This window comes from Somniosus microcephalus, chromosome 28 (genome assembly GCF_052327205.1).
Source record: "Somniosus microcephalus isolate GS21.2 chromosome 28, FLI_Smic_1.0, whole genome shotgun sequence".
Taxonomy (NCBI): Eukaryota; Metazoa; Chordata; class Chondrichthyes; order Squaliformes; family Somniosidae; genus Somniosus; species Somniosus microcephalus.
The window spans coordinates 4,740,265-4,753,958 of record NC_141014.1 but is presented as its reverse complement, the minus strand read 5'-3'; positions in this window follow the sequence as shown (position 1 = coordinate 4,753,958).

Sequence of the window (13,694 nt, the reverse complement as noted above, 5' to 3'; positions counted from 1 at the left end):
CAGTCTCGCTACGACCTGCTGTCTGTCCCCAGTGAGTAAACTCAGGGCGAGCATCAAACCCAGAGTCTCTGTCAGAGCTGCCCCTCCAATCTCTTCTGACGGGACCCCTGGCCCCAGGCGGTGAGACCCCCCGGCCTACCCGATGAGACCCCCCCCGGCCCACCCGATGTCTCCGTCTGAGTCCGTGTAACCTTGATCCTGTTTAATCTGATGATTGAGCCGCACGTTGAGTGGGTGCTCTTTGCATATGAGGCCTCGCTTCTTTGGGGAAGGGGCTTATTCTGTACTCCTGACCCAAGTTACAGGGGAGCTGGAGGCAATCATGCGATGCGAGGAACCAGACATAGTAGGGATTACTGAGACATGGCTACAGAAAAATCAGGACTGGGAATTAAACATTGCCAGGTGTAACATATTTAGTGAAGATAGGGAAAAGGGGGAGGTGGAGTAGCTGTACTTATTAGCGCAGTAGAAAAAAAGTGACGCAGCTATCAGCAAGACAGAAATAGAATCCATATGGATAGAGATAAAAGATAATAAAGGATCAATCACACTAATAGGCATAGACTACAGGCCACCTAATAGTGGAAGGGAGGTGGAGGAAGAAATATACAGACAAATTAGCGAAATGAGTAAAAACATAGAATAATAATCATGGGGGATTTCAACTACCCTGATATTAATAGGGCAGGCTCGATGGGCCGAAATGGCCTCTATCTGCATTGTGGGGTTTCTGTGATTCTGTGACAGAAGAGGTAGGTAAAGGGGATAAGGGAATGGAGTTCCTACAAATGTGTACAGGACTCCTTTTGAACCCAGTATGTAAAAAGCCCAACAAGGGAGGAATCGCTATTGGATCTAGTAATGGGAAATGAACTAGAGCAGATAAGAGAAGTAAAAGTAGGGGAACATCGGAGACAGGAAGCAGAGGGTAATGGTTGATGGGTGTTTTTGTGACTGGAAGGCTGTTTCCAATGGGGTTCCTCAGTACTCGGTCCCTTGCTTTTTGTGGTATATATCAACGATCTAGACTTGAATATAGGGGGTATGATTAAGAAGTTTGCAGATGATACTAAAATCGGCTGTGTGGTTGATACTGAAGAAGGAAGCTGTAGACTGCAGGAAGATATCAATAAATTGGTCAGGTGGACAGAACAGTGGCAAATGGAATTCAATCCGGAGAAGTGTGAGGTAATGCATTTGGAGAGGGCTAACAAGGAAAGGGAATACACATTAAATGGTAGGACACTGAGTAGTGTAGAGGGACAAAGGGGCCTTGGAGTGCATGTCCACAGATCCCTGAAGGTAGCAGGCCAGGTAGATAAGGTGGTTAAGAAGGCATACGGAATGCTGGCCTTTATTAGCCGTGGCATAGAATACAAGAGCAGGGGGGTTATGCTTCAACTGTATAAAACACTAGTTAGGCCTCAGCTAGAGTACTGCGTGCAGTTCTGGTCACCACATTACAGGAAAGATGTGATTGCACTAGAGAGGGTACAGAGGAGATTTACAAGGATGTTGCCGGGAATAGAGAATCTTAGCTATGAGGAAAGACTGGATAGGCTGGGTCTGTTTTCCTTGGAACAGAGGAGGCTGAGGGGAGACCTTATTGAGGTGTATAAAATTATGAGGGGCCTAGATAAAGTGGATAGAAAGGACCTATTTCCCTTAGCAGAGGGGTCAAAAACCAGGGGTCACAGATTTAAAGTAATCTGTGGAAGGTTTAGTGGGGATTTGAGGGGAGATTTCTTCACCCAGAGGGTTGTGGGGGTCTGGAACTCACTGCCTGAAAGGGTGGTAGAGGCAGAAACCCTAACCACATTTAAAAAGTACCTGGATGTGCACTTGGGATGCTCTAACCTGCAGGGCTACGGACCAAGAGCTGGGAAGTGGGATTAGGCCGGATAGCTCTTTGTTGGCCGGCGCGGACACGATGGGCCGAAATGGCCTCCTTCCGTGCTGTAACTTTCTATGATTCTATCTAGGCAATAATGACCATAATATACGCTTTAAAATAATAATTGAGAAGGACATAAGTATGACAAAGACCAGGGCAATAGATTGGAGAAAAGCTGATTTTGAGGGGCTGAGAATAGAACTTGGGAAAATAAAATGGACAACAATGACGTAGAACAGCAATGGGAAACACATTTAAAATGGCGTTCAACAGATTCCAGGAAATATATATTCCGCTAAAAAACAAGAACACTAATGAGACACCATGGATGAATAACGCCATAAGGGAAAAATTGAGTGTAAGGAAAGAGGCGTACATTAAGTACATGGACAGCAGGGGAAAGCAGGATAAGGGAAAATATGAGGAGATTAGGCGAGAAGTCAAAAAAACAATTTAGGAAGGCAAAGAGTAACTATGAAATTAAATTATCAAGGAACATAAAACAAAATCGTAAAATATTTTACAGGCACATCAATAAAAAAAGGAAGGTTGGGATGGGAATAAGGCCACTAAGGGATGGACAGGATAATACCACAGGCAGCGACAGAGAGATGGCAGAAATATTAAATAATTACTTTGCCTCAGTATTTACCAGGGAGATAGAACAGGTGGACAATCACATTGGATCATGAGATCAGTAATGAAACAATTGCTGTTAAAATAGAGATATATTAAATAAACTAATCAAACTCAAAGAGGAAAAAACCCTGGATTACATCCACGCATTTAAAACTAATCTAGGGGAGAGATAGCAGAGGCGTTACTACACATATTTAATAATTCGTTAGAAAAAGGTGTAGTGCTAGAGGACTAGTGGAGCTAACATAATACCGATATTTAAGAAGGGAGATAGAACATGTCCAGGGATTTATAGACCAGTCAGCTTAACATTGGTGGTAGGAAAAATAACGGAATCCCTACTAAAGGAGAAAATAGAAGAACAACTGGAAGCTAAAAATATAATAATGAATAGCATGGATTTCAAAAAAGAAAGTCTTGCTCGACCAACCTCATTGAATTTTTTGAAGAAGTAACTGAGAGAATAGACAAGGGTAATGAAGTAGATGTAATTTATCTAGATTTGCAAAAGGCCTTCGATAAGGTACCACATAATAGACTAATGAACAAGGTCAGAGAATGCAGAGTCGGGACAAGTAGCAGAATGGATAACTAGCTGACTTCAAGACAGAAAGCAGAGAGTGGGAATAAAGGGTAGGTATTCACTGTGGCAGAAGGTGGGGTAGTGCTGTTCCACAAGGATCAGTGCTGGGACCACTGTTCACAATTTATGTTAATGATTTAGACTTTGGAATCAAAAACACAATTTCTAAATTTGTGGATGACACCAAATTGTTGGGGGGATTGTTAATACTGAGGAGGACTGCACCAAATTACAGGAGGACATTAATAAACTTGCAGAATGGACTTATAATTGGCAAATGAAATTGAACACACAAATGTGAGGTATTACATTTTGGTAGGAAGAATAGGGAGGTCACTTAGCACTTGGAGGGTGCGAGCCTAGGTGGGGTAGAGGAACAAAGAGATCTCGGAGTACAAATATACAAATCACTAAAAGTAGCGACACAGGTTAACAAGGCCATGAAAAAAGCAAACCAAGCACTAGGGTTTATTTCTAGTGGGATAGAATTGAGAAGTAGTGAAGTTATGCTAAACTTGTATCGAACCTTGGTTAGACCAAGAGTACTGCGTATAATTCTGGTCGCCATATTATAAAAAGGATATAGAGACACTGGAGAGGGTGCAGAGAAGATTTACAAGGATGATTCCAGAAATGCGAGGGTATACATATCAGGAAAGGATGAACAGGCTGGGTCTCTTTTTGCTTGAAAAAAGGCAGCTGATGGGTGACCTAATTGAGGTCTTTAAAATTATGAAAGGTTTTGATAGAGTGGATACAGAGAGAATGTTTCCACTTGTGGGGAAGAGGATAACTAGAGGCCGTCAATATAAGATAGTCACCAAGAAATCCAATAGGGAATTCAGAAGAAACTTCTTTACCCAGAGAGTGGTGAGAATGTGGACCTCGCTACCACAGGGAGTGGTTGAAGCGAATAGTATAGATGCATTTAAGGGGAGGCTGGACAAGCATATGAGGGAGAAGGGAATAGAGGGTTACGCTGATAGAATTAGATGTGAAAAGACGGGAGGAGGCTCGAGTGGAGCATAAACGGTGGCATGGACAGGCTGGTCCGAATGGCCTGTTTCTGTGCGGTATATTCTATGTAATGTAATCCTATGTAATACATAGCCTACCTGGAAGCCCATTCTTTGTGTCTCTGCATTCGGAAATCCTAGATGGTAATTGTGAATCTTCAAAACAGTCATGTTCCCTTGCTTCAAACCAGATCATTCACTCAGTCCTTCTCCAGTGACCTGTGCTCTCATAGAATCACAGGCCAGAAGCCCATTTGACCTGTGCTCTCATAGAATCACAGCCCAGAAGCCCATTTGACCTGTGCTCTCATAGAATCACAGCCCAGAAGCCCATTCGACCTGTGCTCTCATAGAATCACAGCCCAGAAGCCCATTCGCACTGTGCTCTCATAGAATCACAGGCCAGAAGCCCATTTGACCTGTGCTCTCATAGAATCACAGCCCAGAAGCCCATTCGACCTGTGCTCTCATAGAATCACAGCCCAGAAGCCCATTCGCACTGTGCTCTGCGAATCACAGCCCAGAAGACCATTCGACCTGTGCTCTCATAGAATCACAGCCCAGAAGCCCATTCGACCTGTGCTCTCATAGAATCACAGGCCAGAAGCCCATTCGCCCTGTGCTCTCGTAGAATCACAGCCCAGAAGCCCATTCGACCTGTGCTCTCATAGAATCACAGCCCAGAAGCCCATTCGACCTGTGCTATGCGAATCACAGCCCAGAAGCCCATTCGACCTGTGCTCTCATAGAATCACAGCCCAGAAGCCCATTCGACCTGTGCTCTCATAGAATCACAGCCCAGAAGCCCATTCGACCTGTGCTCTCATAGAATCACAGCCCAGAAGCCCATTCGACCTGTGCTCTCATAGAATCACAGCCCAGAAGCCCATTCGCACTGTGCTCTCATAGAATCACAGCCCAGAAGCCCATTCGACCTGTGCTCTCATAGAATCACAGTCCAGAAGCCCATTCGCACTGTGCTCTCATAGAATCACAGTCCAGAAGCCCATTCGACCTGTGCTCTCATAGAATCACAGCCCAGAAGCCCATTCGACCTGTGCCCTCATAGAATCACAGCCCAGAAGCCCATTCGACCTGTGCTCTCATAGAATCACAGCCCAGAAGCCCATTCGACCTGTGCTCTCATAGAATCACAGCCCAGAAGCCCATTCGACCTGTGCTCTGAGAATCACAGCCCAGAAGCCCATTCGACTTGTGCTCTCATAGAATCACAGCCCAGAAGCCCATTCGACCTGTGCCCTCATAGAATCACAGCCCAGAAGCCCATTCAACCTGTGCTCTCATAGAATCACAGCCCAGAAGCCCATTCGACCTGTGCTCTGCGAATCACAGCCCAGAAGCCCATTCGACCTGCGCTCTCATACACAGCCCAGAAGCCCATTCGACTTGTGCTATCATAGAATCACAGCCCAGAAGCCCATTCGACCTGTGCTATCATAGAATCACAGCCCAGAAGCCCATTCGACCTGTGCTATCATAGAATCACAGCCCAGAAGCCCATTCGACCTGTGCTCTCATAGAATCACAGCCCAGCAGCACATTTGACCTGTGCCCTCATAGAATCACAGCCCAGAAGCCCATTCGACCTGTGCTCTCATAGAATCAGCACGGTGGCATAGTGGTTAGCACTGTTGCCTCACAGCGCCAGGGACCTGGGTTCGAATCCGGCCTCGGGTGACTGTGTGGAGTTTGCACATTCTCCCCGTGTTTGCGTGGGTTTCCTCCGGGTGCTCCGGTTTCCTCCCACAGTCCAATGATGTGCGGGTTAGGTTGATTGGCTATGATAAATTGACCCTTAGTGTTAGGGGGATTAAATACGTGGGGTTACGGGGATAGGGTGGGATATGTGTTGGTGTAGGGGTTACGGGGATCGGGTGGGATATGTGTCGGTGCAGGCTCGATGGGCCGAAATGGCCTCTATCTGCACTGTGGGGTTTCTGTGATTCTGTGAATCACAGCCCAGAAGCCCATTCAACCTGTGCTATCATAGAATCACAGCCCAGAAGCCCATTCGACTTGTGCTCTCATAGAATCACAGCCCAGAAGCCCATTCGACCTGTGCTCTCATAGAATCACAGCCCAGAAGCCCATTCGACCTGTGCTCTCATAGAATCACAGCCCAGAAGCCCATTCGACCTGTGCTCTCGTAGAATCACAGCCCAGAAGCCCATTCGACCTGTGCTCTGTTGTGTTCCATATATTGGGCGTCACTAATATTTGTTATTCAGTTTACTTGGTTACAAACTAGAAGAAACCAGAGCTACAACACTTGTAGTTCGTTAATCATCTAGTTCATCTACACTGCAACTACCAATTGTACAAGCACTTCCTGGTCAGAGGGAATAGCGAAGTAACTTCCTGTATTTTGAGGTGAAGTTCCACCGATATTGATGCAACTTCTCTCTCAACTCCCCTGGCTCCAGTATAAACCGTTCACAAAAAGGCCAATGACTCATTGTTACTCTGACCCGCCTGGTTATTGGGGTAGAGGGGCTTTTCACGAGATTCCAATTGTAATCCGACTCGGTGCCTGGTACTGGCGTGCTAGGGGAAGCAGAGGCAGCTGAATGGAAGTCCATGAGCTCCTCGCATGTGTTGTGGGAGGTGAGGGGTTTAAGGAGATGATTGGCAGTGGAGAAGAGAAGCCGTGGGTTATCTTGCTGTCCAGAACGGTCCTGGAGTACCTTTTTGGCAGAGGGGAGTGAGCCCTGATACCACTCAATATGGTCCAGCCAGTTCTGGCGGTGTTTGGCTAAACTAGTTGTGCAGCAGATATGCTGAAGTCTGCCACTTCATCGTGAGGGAGTGAAGGCGAGGGCCATATCTGGGAGAATTGCCAGATGGGAGAGTGTGAAGGTTTTACTGGGAACAAGGGTATAAAAGGTGGAGGCGAGGGAGTGGGTGAGCAAATCAACAACTGCGGAAGTATTGTGACCGATGGAGGGCCAAAGGCTAGATAGGAGGCAGCTTGAAAGAGACTCGGGACTGAGGCAGAAGGAAGTGGGGTTCGAAGGTTGTAGGTGGGAGCCAGACAGAAAGTGGTTGGAGATGGAATTGGTTGCGGCTGGAAAGTTAAACTAACATCGATCCAACTACAGCACATTCCACATCTGTTGAAATTGCAGTAAGATCATTAAATAGCTTTTACTAAACAGAAACTGACCGCTAACTGGACTTTCAGAAAAGTAATGGGACTAAAAGCCGACATCCCCTGGACCTGATGGCCTACATCCTAGGGTTTTAAAAGGGATGGCTGCAGAGATTGTGGATGCATTGGTATTGATCTTCCAGAATTCACTAGATTCTGGGACACTCCCCGCAGATTGAAAGGTAGCAAATGTAACCCTGCTATTCAAGAAGGGAGGGAGAGAGAAAACAGAACTATAGACCAGTTAGTCTGACATTAGTAGTTGGGAAAATGCTAGAATCTATTAGGGACATGCTAACAGGGCACTTGGAAAATCAGAATATGGTTCGGCAGAGCCAACACAGTTTTACAAAAGGGAAATAGTGTTTGACAGTTTTTTAAGGTTGTAACTAGCAGGGTAGATAAAGGGAAACATAGAGGATAGGAGCAGGAGTAGGCCATTCGGCCCCTCGAGCTTGCTCCACCATTCAATGAGATCATGGCTGATCATCCAAATTCAATACCCTGTCCCTGCCTTCTCCCCATATCCCTTGATCCCTTTAGCCTTAAGAAATATATCCAACTCCTTCTTGAATATATTTAATGAATTGGCCTCTGCTGCCTTCTGTGGTAGAGAATTCCACAGGTTCACCACTCTCTGGGTGAAGAAATTCCTCCTCATTTCAGTCCTAAATGGCTTACCCCTTATCCTTAGACTGTGACCCCTGGTTCTGGACTCCCCGACCATCGGGAACATCCTTCCTGCATCTAGTCTGTCTAGTCCTGTTAGAATTTTATAAGTTTCAATGAGATCCCCTCTCATTCTTCTAAACTCCAGCGAGTACAAGCCCAATCGACCCAATCTCTCCTCATACGTCATTCCTGTCATCCCAGGTATCAGCCTGGTGAATCTTCGCTGAACTCCTTCCATGGCAAGAACATCCTTCCTCAGATAAGGCAACCAAAACTGCACACAATACTCAAGATGTGGAAACCAGTGGATGTGTATTTAGATTTTCAGAAGGTATTCGATAAAGTGCCACACAAGAGGTGGTTACACAAAATTAGGGCTCATGGGATTGGGGGTAATATATTAGTATGGACTGAGGATTGGTTAATGGACAGAAAACAGATTGGGATAAACAGGTCATTTTCAGGATAGCCCAGTGTAACTAGTGCAGTGCTGCAAGGATCAGTGCTCGGGCCTCAGGCTATTTGCAGTCTATATGAATGACTTAGATGAGGGGACCGAGTGTAATGTATCCAAGTTTGCTGTCGATACAAAGCTAGGAGGGAAAGTAAGCTGTGAGGAGGACAGAAAGGCAGAGTATTTCCTAAATGGTGAAAGATTGGGGAATGCAGATGCTCAAAGGGACCTGGGTGCCCTTGTACATGAGTCACTGAAAGTGAATGTGCAGGTGCAGCAAGCCATTAGGAAGGCAAATGGTATGTTGGCCTTCATTACAAGAAGATTTGAGTACAGGAGTAAAGAAGTCTTACTCCAATTATACAGGGCTTGGTGAGACCACACCTGGAGTACTGTGTACAATTTTGGTCTCCTTACCTAAGGAAGGATGTACTTGCCATAGAGGGAGTGCAACAAAGGTTCACGAGATTGATTCCTGGGATGGCGGGACTGTCGTATGAGAAGAGATTGAGTAAACTAGGCCTGTATTCTTTTGAATTCAGAAGAATGAGAGGGGATCTCATTGAAGCATACAAAATTATTACAGGGCTTGATAGGGTGGATGCTGGGAGAATGTTTCCCTTGGCTGGGGAGTCTAGAACCAGGGGCCACAGCCTCAGGATAAAGGGTAGGCCATTCAGGACTGAGATGAGAAGAAATTTCTTCACACATGGTGGTGAATCTTTGGAATTCTCTACCCCAGAGGGCTGTGGAGGCTCAGTCATTGGGTATATTCAAAACAGAAGTCATAGATTTCTGACTAGTAAGGGCACCGAGGGATATGGCGATAGGGCCGGTGAATGGAGTTGAGGCAGAAGATCAGCCATGATCTCATTGAATGGCGGAGCAGGCTCGAAGGGCCGAATGGCCTACTCCTGCTCCTATTTCTTATCTTATGACACAAAGAGGCTGCAAAGGAATATAGACCAGTTAAGTGAGTGAGCAAGAAGATGACAGACAGAGTATAATGTGGGGAAATGTGAAATTATCCACTTTGCTAGGAAGAATGAAACAGCGGAATATTTTTTTTAAAGGTGAGAGACTAGTAAATGTTGGTCGGCAGAGGGATTTGGGGGTTCTTGTACACGAATCACAGAAAGTTAACATGCAGGTCCAGCAAGCAATTAGGAAGGCAAATGGTATGTTAGCCTTTATTGCAAGAGGATTGGCGTATAAGAGTAAAGCAGGCTTGCTGCAATTATACAGGGTCCTGGTGAGCCCACACCTGGAGTATTGTGTACAGTTCTGGTCTCCTTACCTAAGGAAGGATAGACTTGCCTTAGAGGGAGTGCAACGAAGGTTTACTAGTCTATTCCTGGGATGAGAGGGCTGTCCTATGAGGAGAGATTGAGTAGACTAGGCCGATACTCTCTGGAGTTTAGAAGAGTGAGAGGTGATCTCATTGAAATGTATAAAATTTAGGGGGCTCGACAGGGTAGATGCTGAGAGGCTGTTTCCCCTGGCTGGGGAGTCTCGAGCCAGGGGTCACAGAATCAGAGTAAGGGGTCAGCCATTTAGGACTGAGATGAGGAGAAATTTCTTCACTCGGAGGGTTGTGAATCTTTGGAATTCTCTACCCCAGAGGGCTGTGAATGCTGAGTCTTTGCGTATATTCAAGGCTGAGATCAATAGATTTTTGGATTCTAGGGAATTCAAAGGATATGGGGATCGGGCGGGAAAGTGGAGTTGGGGTCGATGATCAACCATGATCTTATTGAATGGCGGAGCAGGCTCGAGGGGCCGAATGGCCGACTCCTGCTCCTGTTTCTTATGTTTTTATGACATAGTCCATCCATTCAGTCAGGGTTAGGGTTAGTGTTAGGTTCAGCAGGAACAGAGGGGCCACAGTGACGCCTCACCATCAATGGACGCAAGCTGGGGCAGGAGCTGCTGACTACAAACCAAAGGCCCGAAGCCTTCCTAATGCCCAGCGTGAGTTTTAAAAGGGCTGAGCCTCTCTGATCATCGCCCTGTGCCGGCTAAAGAATTTCCTCACTGGGCTCCTGAGGGACTGGAGATCGAGAGGTCAACTACTGGCCCCACTCCTCTGCAAAGTAGGTCATGAAGATAACCATAGCCCAGAGTTTCAATGTTAATGGCAGCAGAGGCGGCCTGCCATAGATTCAGCAGCTTCTCGGTTCCCTCCGGGACAGGCAGTATGCAGTGAGCTTCCTGCAGGAAAGCCACACCCTGCCGGGAGACGGGGCTGCTGTAATGGGGGACGGTCTGCACTGGTCACCTCGCTGCGGATGGGAAGGCTGTGGGTGGGGGACAGCTGGCGGCTGTCTTGCTAGTCGCACATTTTCAGCCTGAGATCTTGGGAGTCAAGGAGCCAGTGTCGGGCCACTTGCTCCATCTGGCCATTCGCCTGGAAACTGAGCCCCCCACTTCCCCCCGGGCTGGACGGGCTGATTGTGGAGTTATCCAGGGTGTTCTGGGATGTCCTGGTGGGACCTGGGGGAAAGGCTGGTGACCGGGGAGATGCCCCTCTCTTGACTCAGGGAAGTCATCATCCTGCTGCCCAAGAAAGGCAATCTCCACCTGTTTAAGAACTGCCACCCACTCTCCCTCCTCAGCATGGACAACAAAATCTTTGACAGGGCAATGTCAGCTCACCTTGGCACCGTGCTGGCCCACATGATCCAGCCCTACATGGTCCTGGGCCGGACCATGCATGACAACATCCATCGGCTCTGGGTCCTGGTCTATCATTCCCAGAGGTCTCATGTGTCAGTTGCTTTCCTTTCCCTGGGTCAGGAGAAAGCGTTCGACAGAGTGGATCGGCAATTCCTCTTCGGGACTCGGCGCGCTCGGGCTGCGTTTCATCTCCCGGATCTGACTTCTAAACACCACCAAGGAGCGTCTGATTCAGGACAACGATGCTCTGATGGCACCTCTTTGCTTTGGGAGAGGAGAGCATCAGGGATTCCCCACTTCTGGCCAGTTAAATTCCATCTGCATGGAACTTTTCCTGTATTCTTACAAGGCTGGGGAGAGTGTCTGGACTGGCTGTGTGTGAGGGGAGAGTCTGGACTGGCTCGGTGTGAGGGGAGAGTCTGGACTGGCTCGGTGTGAGGGGAGAGTCTGGACTGGCTCGGTGTGAGGGGAGTGTGTCTGGACTGGCTGGGTGTGAGGGGAGAGTCTGGACTGGCTTGGTGCGAGGGGAAGAGTGTCTGGACTGGCTCGGTGCGACGGGAGTGTGTCTGAACTGGCTCGGTGTGAGGGGAGAGTGTGGGGACTGGCTGTGTGTTAGGGGAGTGTGTCTGGACTGCTTGTGTGCGAGGGGAGAGTGTCTGGACTGGCTCGGTATGAGAGGAGAGTGTCTAGACTGGCTCGGTGTGAGGGGAGAGTGTCTGGACTGGCTCGGTGTGAGGGGAGTGTGTCTGGACTGGCTCGGTGTGAAGGGAGAGTGTCTGGACTGGCTCGGTGTGAGAGGAAAGTGTCTGGACTGGCTCGGTGTGAGGAGAGAGTGTCTGGACTGGCTCGGTGTGGGGAGAGTGTCTCGACTGGCTCGGTGTGAGGGGAGAGTGTCTGGACTGCCTCGGTGTGAGGAGGGAGTGTCTGGACTGGCTCAGTGTGAGGGGAGAGTGTCTGGACAGGCTCGGTGCGAGTGGACTGCCTCGGTGTGAGGAGGGAGTGTCTGGACTGGCTCGGTGTGAGGGGAGAGTGTCGACTGGCTCGGTGTGAGGGGAGAGTGTCTGGACTGGCTCGGTGTGAGGGGAGAGTGTCTGGACTGGCTCGGTGTGAGGGGAGAGTGTCTGGACTGGCTCGGTGTGAGGGGGGAGAGTGTCTGGACTGGCTCGGTGTGAGGGGGAGAGTGCCTGGACTGGCTCGGTGCGAGGGGAGAGTGTCTGGACTGGCTCGGTGCGAGGGGAGAGTGTCTGGACTGGCTCGGTGCGAGGGGAGAATGTGGGGATTGGCTCGGTGCGAGGGGAGAGTGGACTGGCTGGGTGCGAGGGGACAGTGTCTGGACTGGCTTGGTGCGAGGGGAGAGTGTGGGGACTGGCTCGGTGCGAGGGGAGAGTGTCTGGACTGGCTGTGTGTGAGGGGAGAGTGTCTGGACTGGCTCGGTGGGAGGGGAGAGTGTCTGGACTGGCTCGGTGTGAGGGGAGAGTGTCTGGACTGGCTCGGTGCTAGGGGAGAGTGTCCGGACTGGCTCGGGGCGAGGGGGAGAGTGTCCGGACTGGCTCGGCGTGAGGGGAGAGTGGACGGACTGGCTCGGCGTGAGGGGAGAGTGGACGGACTGGCTCGGCGTGAGGGGTGAGTGGACGGACTGGCTCGGCGTGAGGGGAGAGTGCACGGACTGGCTCGACGTGAGGGGAGAGTGGACGGACTGGCTCGGCGTGAGGGGAGAGTGGACGGACTGGCTCGGCGTGAGGGGAGAGTGGACTGACTGGCTCGGCGTGAGGGGAGAGTGGACGGACTGGCTCGGCGTGAGGGGAGAGTGGACGGACTGGCTCGGCGTGAGGGGAGAGTGCACGGACTGGCTCGGCGTGAGGGGTGAGTGGACGGACTGGCTCGGCGTGAGGGGAGAGTGCACGGACTGGCTCGACGTGAGGGGAGAGTGGACGGACTGGCTCGGCGTGAGGGGAGAGTGGACGGACTGGCTCGGCGTGAGGGGAGAGTGGACTGACTGGCTCGGCGTGAGGGGAGAGTGGACGGACTGGCTCGGCGTGAGGGGAGAGTGGACGGACTGGCTCGGCGTGAGGGGAGAGTGTTTGGACTGGCTCGGTGCGAGGGGAGAGTGTGAGGACTGGCTCGGTGCGATGGGAGAGTGGAATGGCTCAGTGTGAGGGGAGAGTGTCTGGACTGGCTCGGTGTGAGGGGAGAGTGTGGGGACTGGCTCGGTGTGAGGGGAGAGTGTCTGGACTGGCTCGGTGTGAGGGAAGAGTGCCTGGAATGGCTCGGTGTGAGGGGTGAGTGGCTGGACTGGCTCGGTGCGAGGGTAGAGTGTGGGGACTGGCTTGTTGCGAGGGGAGAGTGTCTGGACTGGCTCGGTGCGAGGGGAAGAGTGTCTGGACTGGCTCGGTGCAAGGGGAGAGTGTCTGGACTGGCTCAGAGTGAGGGGAGAGTGTCTGGACTGGCTCGGTGTGAGGGGAGAGTGTCTGGACTGGCTCGGTGCAAGGGGAGAGTGTGGCGACAGGCTCGGTGCGAGGGGAGCCAGGATGTGTGAGCCCCAGCAAGTGCATTCTGCCACATCCTCCGCAAGATGAATTGCGATAAAT